This window comes from Phyllobates terribilis, unplaced genomic scaffold (assembly GCF_046119375.1).
Source record: "Phyllobates terribilis strain yellow unplaced genomic scaffold, ASM4611937v1 Scaffold_518__1_contigs__length_1237376, whole genome shotgun sequence".
NCBI classification, from domain to species: Eukaryota; Metazoa; Chordata; class Amphibia; order Anura; family Dendrobatidae; genus Phyllobates; species Phyllobates terribilis.
Window position 1 is genome coordinate 827,579 of NW_027363278.1, and position 8,237 is coordinate 835,815.

Below are 8,237 nucleotides of genomic sequence, written 5' to 3' on the forward strand. Positions count from 1 at the left end.
GGGGGCTCAAACTGTATATAGGGGGATGTCACCATACTTAATTCTGCTCAATATTAAGGCTTTGTGCCCATGATGCATTTAAGCGTTTCCACAGCGGCAAAAACGCTGCAGAAACGCTTAAAAAATGCTTGGTAGAAGGTCTGCCATGTTCCCCAATGATAATCCGCATGTGCTGTGCACATGCTGTGGAAATTTCCGCTGCGGATTATCATTGCGGAAAAAAAAGCAGCACTACCAATTATTTTGCAGAAGTGCTGCGTTTTCGCCGCCATTGACTTGCATTGGAACGCATGGATTACGCATCACTGCATATATAGATGCGGAATCCACGCGTTTCAATGTGCGGATGGTACCCAGGTCTAGAGGACAGGAGACTCTCCTCCGGACCCGGGTACCATAGAAACTGTGAAAAAAAGAATACAATTAAAAATAAAATGTTATATTTACCTTCTGGCGGCCCCCCGGTGCGCTCTTCCTCTCATGCCGGCAGATCACGATGGACTGAAGGACCTGGGCTGACGTCATAGTCACGTGACGGGTCAAGGAACGCTGACGTCGGCAGGTCCTTCAGTGTACCGCGATCTCCCGACAAGGGAGAATGGAGAGAAGCAAGACTCCAGGGGCCATCAGAAGGTAAGTATAGATTTATTTTTTATTTTTAAACATTCTTTTCATCACAGTATATATAAATCCATGCTGTTTGCAGGGATTTATATAGTGTGACCAAGTTGATAAGAACTTTCCTAGTGATGCTAAAATCGCTTGGAAAGCGCCTGACAACCCGCATGCGGAAATGTATGTGAAGAACGCTTCACACCTGCATGTCCCTGGCAGGAAAAACGCATGTACAATCCGCATGTACAATCCGCATGTACAATCCGCATGTACAATCCGCATGTACAATCCGCTTGTACAATCCGCATGTACAATCCGCATGTACAATCCGCATGTACAATCCGCATGTACAACCCGCATGTACAATCGGCATGTACAATCCGCATGTACAATCAGCATGTACAATCCACATGTACAATCCGCATGTACAGTTATATGAAAAAGTTTGGGCACCCCTATTAATCTTAAGCTTAATGTTTTACAAAAATTGGTGTTTTTGCAACAGCTATTTCAGTTTGATATATGTAATAACTGTTGGACACAGTAATGTTTCTGCCTTGAAATGAGGTTTATTGTACTAACAGAAAATGTGCAATCTGCATTCAAACAAAATTTGACAGGTGCATAAGTATGGGCACCTCACCAGAAAAGTGACATTAATATTTAGTAGATCCTCCTTTTGCAAAAATAAAAGCCTCTAGTCGCTTCCTGTAGCTTTTAATGAGTTCCTGGATCCTGGATGAAGGTATTTTTGACCATTCCTCTTTACAAAACAATTCCAGTTCAGTTAAGTTTGATGGTCGCCGAGCATGGACAGCCCTCTTCAAATGATCCCACAGATGTTCAATGATATTCAGGTCTGGGGACTGGGATGGCCATTCCAGAACATTGTAATTGTTCCTCTGCATGAATGCCTGAGTAGATTTGGAGCGGTGTTTTGGATCATTGTCTTGCTGAAAGATCCATCCCCTGCGTGACTTCAACTTTATCACTGATTCTTGATCATTATTGTCAAGAATCTGCTGATACTGAGTGGAATCCATGCATCCCTCAACTTTAACAAGATTCCCGGTGCCGGCATTGGCCACACAGCCCCAAAGCATGATGGAACCTCCACCAAATTTTACTGTGGGTAGCAAGTGTTTTTCTTGGAATGCTGTGCTTTTTTGCCGCCATGCATAACGCCTTTTTGTATGACCAAACAACTCAATCTTGGTTTCATCAGTCCACAGGACCTTCTTCCAAAAAGAAATTGGCTTCTCTAAATGTGCTTTTGTATACCTCAGCTGACTCTGTTTGTGGCGTGCTTGCAGAAACGGCTTCTTTCGCATCACTCTCCCATACAGCTTCTCCTTGTGCAAAGTGCGTTGTATAGTTGACTGATGCACAGTGACACCATCTGCAGCAAGTTGATGCTGCAGCTCTCTGGAGGTGGTCTGAGGATTGTCCTTGACTGATCTCACCATTCTTCTTCTCTGCCTTTCTGATGTTTTTCTTGACCTGCCACTTCTGGCCTTAACAAGAACTGTCCCTGTGTTCTTCCACTTCCTTACTATGTTCCTCACAGTGGAAACTGACAGGTTAAATCTCTGAGACAGCTTTTTGTATCCTTCCCCTGAACAACTATGTTGAATAATCTTTGTTTTCAGATCATTTGACAGTTGTTTTGAGGAGCCCTTGATGCTGTTATGTTCTGCTACCAAAGCTAAGGAAAGAGAGGAGATCTGTCCCTACTATAAGACTCAGCTGAATCCCTACGATGTAACAGGGAACCTGATCCTGCGATCAGACCTGCTAAAGTCCTAATCTAGTCTGTACGGAGACCTATAGATTTGGGGAGGGAATCCCTACAAGTACTAAGGACTGGGAGGTATATGGGACACCTCCTAACAGAAATAGTAGCAGACAGACGAACAAACAAAATAGATAGAACATAGAGGTCCGTAGACCAAGCAAACTAACAGAGTTAGATACAGAGCACAGGCTAGCTAGAAAGTAGATATACAATGAAGTCCAGCAAAGCCAGAAGGGCGGAGCAGGATTAAATAGGCCAACAAGGTCATGTGACCAGCAAAGGAAAAAAAACCTAATAGCAAGGTTCTAACAGTACCCCCCCTTCTAAGAGGATCCTCCGGATCCCCTAGGACCAGGCTTATCAGGAAATCTCCTGTGAAACGCTCTGATAAGTCTGGACGCGGAAACATCATCTGACCTCACCCAAGAGTTATCCTCGGGTCCGAAACCTTTCCAGGCCACAAGATACTGCAAACTACCTCTATACCGTCTAGAGTCAAGGATGCGAGAAATTTCATATTCCCCGTCCTCCACCACCGGAGGAACAGAGGCAGAGGCGTCACCATCCGACACAACAGCTTTTTTTAACAGAGAGACATGAAAGACCGGATTAATTCTCCAGGAGGTAGGAACCTCCAACCTAACAGCAGATTGGTTGACAACCTGAAGCACCTTAAAGGGCCCTACAAACTTGGGACCCAATTTCTTAGAAGGAATCCTCAACCGCAGATTCCTAGAGGACAACCAAACCATGTCACCAACAGCGAACAAAACCTCCTGTCGTTTCCTATCAAAGTAGTCTTTAGATTTTCTGTTGGCCTCCTGAAGATTACCACGCACATCCGTCCAAACTCTTTCCAAATCACCGGAAAAATTCTCCTCCTCAGGCACGGCAGATCCCAACTTGGAGAACGACCCAAACGACGGATGTCTCCCAGAACAACAAAAAAAAGGCGAACAACCAGCAGAAGAAGATGTATGATTGTTCAGAGCAAATTCGGCAAGTGGCAGAAACTCAGACCACCCCTCTTGATTGTCTGCCACAAAACAACGCAAGAACTGCTCAACATCCTGGTTTTTCCTTTCTGTCTGGCCATTAGATTCAGGATGATATCCGGACGAAAACGACAAATGAATTCCCAACCTGTCACAAAAGGCACGCCAAAAACGAGCCACGAACTGAGGACCCCTATCAGAAACAATGTCAGTAGGAACGCCATGAAGTCTGACAATTTCCTTGACAAAGGCCTTAGCGAGAGTTTTAGCGCAGGGCAGTTTGACGAAGGGAACCAAGTGACACATCTTGCTAAAACGGTCCACGACCACCCAGATGACAGTAAAACCCTCAGAGGGGGGAAGGTCAGTTATAAAGTCCATAGCCAAATGTGTCCAAGGAGCACTGGGGACCTCCAAAGGACAAAGCAACCCCGCAGCAGGAGTATGTGAGGACTTAGATCTAGCACATACAGTACATTGGCGCACCCACTTAATGACTTCCTTCTGCCATCCAGGCCACCAAAAACTGCGACCCACCAGTCTCTTGGTCTCAGAGATTCCGGGATGACCTGCCAACCGAGATTCGTGACACTCAACAAACAAATCTCTCCTAAAGGTCCCAGGCACAAACAACCTCCCATGAGGAGTGTTAGATGGGGCATTCTCCTGAGCTTTAAGAATCTCATCTTCCAAAACGGAGTCTAAAGCAGCTATCACAACACCTTCTTGTAAAATGTTTTCCTCTTTCTCAGCACCGACTATGGGAGAAAAACTGCGAGACAAGGCATCCGCCTTAACATTCTTAGTACCAGGGATGTAAGTAACGGAGAAATTAAACCGCGAGAAAAACAGTGCCCACCTAGCCTGACGGGCATTCAGGCGCTTGGCAGCGTCAAGATATATCAGATTTTTATGATCCGTAAGAACCTGAACGGGAAATTCCGCACCTTCCAAGAAGTGGCGCCAGTGTTCAAATGCGAGTTTAATAGCCAATAATTCCCGATTACCAATATCGTAATTCAATTCAGTCTCCGAAAATTTTTTTGAAAAAAATGCACAGGGATGTAATCCATCCCCGTTATCCTGAGACAATACTGCGCCAACCCCCACAGAGGAAGCATCAACCTCAACCAAAAACGGCCTAGTAACATCAGGCTGCATAAGGATGGGAGCAGAGGTGAACCTCTCCTTGAGATACACAAAAGCTTCAATGGCCTCAGAAGACCACTGAACCGCATCAGCACCTTTCCTGGTGAGATCAGTCAGAGGTTTGACAATACTAGAAAAATTTTTTATGAATTTTCTATAGTAATTGGCGAAACCCAAAAACCTCTGTATCGATTTCAAACCAATAGGCCTAGGCCATTCCTGCACAGCCCGAACCTTAACCGGATCCATCTCAAAACCTTTGCTGGAGATAATGTAGCCCAAAAAACTAATTCTCTGTACAGCGAACTCACATTTCTCCAGCTTAGCAAAAAGCGAATTGTCCATTAATAACTGTAATACCTCACGCACGCTCCGCCAATGAGACTCCAGATCTGGCGAATAAATCAAAATGTCATCCAAATACACAACCACATTTTTACCGATCAAAGGTCTAAGGATGTCATTAATCAGATTCTGAAAAAATGCAGGAGCATTAGTAAGACCAAAAGGCATAACCAGATTCTCAAAATGACCCACAGGAGTGTTAAAAGCAGTCTTCCATTCATCACCCTCCTTCATGCGCAACAGATTGTATGCCCCCTTAAGGTCAATTTTAGAGAACCACTTGGCCCCCAATAACTGGTTAAACAGATCAGGAATCAATGGCAGTGGGTAAGGATTGCGTACCGTAATTTTGTTAATCTCACGAAAATCCAGACAAGGACGTAAACCGCCGTCCTTTTTTTTTACAAAAAAAAATCCAACCGCCACAGGAGACTTAGAGGGCCTAATGTGACCGGCGGCCAAACTTGTCTGTATGTATTCCTCCAAAGCCTTCCTCTCAGGAATAGTAAGGTTAAATAAACGACTTTTAGGAAGAGTCGCTCCAGGGACAAATTCAATAGAACAATCATAGTCTCTATGAGGAGGCAAAACCTGCGATTCTTTCTCAGAAAAAACTCTCCAAAAATCCTGAATAGGAACAGGCAATTCTCCCCTATCCAAAGCTGCAATACGCCCGTTACAACACTTGTCATAACATTTATGGCTCCAGGATTTAATTTCACTGGTAGACCAATCCAGTACAGGATTGTGAAATTTTAACCAGGGCAAACCCAATATTACTGGAGAAGGCAAGTTATTCAACACTACCAAATCCAATTTCTCATGGTGAACACCATTAATAGTGAGAGGAAATTCACTGACCTTGAGAGTAATATTCTTCAAAGGGGAGCCATCCACAGAAACCACAGCAATGGGGGATGATAAAGGTTCAGGTTTTAAATTGAGTTTTTCCACAAATCCCCCATCAATAACATTCAGTGTAGACCCGCAATCAACAAACACCCGAAATTCCATTAATTTTTCCTGAGCAATCGTGGAAGCAGCTAAAAATATACCCTTGGAATTTAAACAGGCAATACGGGCGTGACTGACCATTTTTTTTTCTTTCTTCATACGAAGCTCACAGCCTTTAATCAAATGACCAGATTTCCCGCAATAGAAACACAAGCCTTCTGAAAAACGACGGTGTTTTTCTTGAGAGCGAGGTGCCACCGATCCAATCTCCATCGGTTCACCACTGTTAGTACACACATTATCATAACCAGAAACTGACATAGCAGAGGATTTGCTCTCATTAACCCTAGCACGCAGTCTTCTATCCACCCGTATAGCTAATTGCATAGCCTGTTGCAAATCCTCAGGTGTAGGATAAGCAATTAGCAGGTCTTTAACCTTTTCACTGAGCCCAGCAAGAAATAGACTTTTCAGAGCAGAATCGTTCCACCCTGTTTGAGTGGACCAACGACGAAAATGTGTACAATATTTTTCCATATTACCTGATCCTTGTTTTAAACGTCTCAACTCAGTCTCAGCTGATGCCACACGGTCAGGATCATCATATAATAGTCCTAAAGCAGAAAAAAAACTATCCACTGATCTGAAGCATGTATCACTAGGTTGCAAAGAAAAGGCCCACTCCTGAGGCTCTTTGCGCAAAAGTGACATTATGAACCCTACGCGCTGGGATTCATCCCCAGAGGACTTGGGTCTCAAACGAAAATACAATAAGCAAGCATTTTTAAATGAAAAAAATTCTCGATGTTCACCAAAAAATAAATCCGGCAAACATACCTTAGGCTCCAAGAAATATGCTCCAGGACAGTTACTCACGTGCTGACGGAGCTCGGCCACTTCCAGAGAGAGTCCCTGCAGGTGTTTAGCCAAATCCTGAACCGACACCATGATGGAACAAAAAAAATCTTTCCTTAGAGAATTTACAGGCTGGACTTACTGTTATGTTCTGCTACCAAAGCTAAGGAAAGAGAGGAGATCTGTCCCTACTATAAGACTCAGCTGAATCCCTACGATGTAACAGGGAACCTGATCCTGCGATCAGACCTGCTAAAGTCCTAATCTAGTCTGTACGGAGACCTATAGATTTGGGGAGGGAATCCCTACAAGTACTAAGGACTGGGAGGTATATGGGACACCTCCTAACAGAAATAGTAGCAGACAGACGAACAAACAAAATAGATAGAACATAGAGGTCCGTAGACCAAGCAAACTAACAGAGTTAGATACAGAGCACAGGCTAGCTAGAAAGTAGATATACAATGAAGTCCAGCAAAGCCAGAAGGGCGGAGCAGGATTAAATAGGCCAACAAGGTCATGTGACCAGCAAAGGAAAAAAAACCTAATAGCAAGGTTCTAACAGATGCCACTCTTCAGAGGAGATTCAAACTGGAGAACAACTTGCAAGTGGCCACTTTAAGTAGCTTTTCTCATGATTGCATACACCTGGTTATGAAGTTCAAAGCTCAATGAGGTTACAAAACCAAAACAAGTGCTTTAGTAAGTCAGTAAAAAGTAGGTAGGAGTATTTAAAACAAGAAAATGATAAGGGTGCCCATACTTATGCACCTGTCAAATTTTGTTTGATTGCAGATTGCACATTTTCTGTTAGTACAATAAACCTCATTTCAAGGCAGAAACATTACTGTGTCCAACAGTTATTACATATATCAAACTGAAATAGCTGTTGCATAAACACCAATTTTTATAAAACATTAAGCTTAAGATTAATAGGGGTGCCCAAACTTTTTCATATAACTGTACAATCCGCATGTACAATCAACATGTACAATCCGCATGTACAATCAACATGTACAATCCGCATGTACAATCCGCATGTACAATCCGCATGTACAATCCGCATGTACAATCCACATGTACAATCCACATGTACAATCGGCATGTACAATCCACATGTACAATCCGCATGTACAATGTGCATGTACAATGTGCATGTACAATCCGCATGTACAATCCGCATGTACAATCCGCATGTACAATCCACATGTACAATCCGCATGTACAATCCGCATGTACAATCCACATGTACAATCCACATGTACAATCGGCATGTACAATCGGCATGTACAATCGGCATGTACAATCCGCATGTACAATCTGCATGTACAATCCGCATGTACAATCCGCATGTACAATCCACATGTACAATCGGCATGTACAATCCACATGTACAATCCGCATGTACAATGTGCATGTACAATCCGCATGTACAATCCGCATGCGTTTTTTCTGCCAGGGAGATGCAGAAACGCTCAGTAAAAATCCGGAGCATTTCTGTATCGTGGGCACTTAGCCTGAATCATACA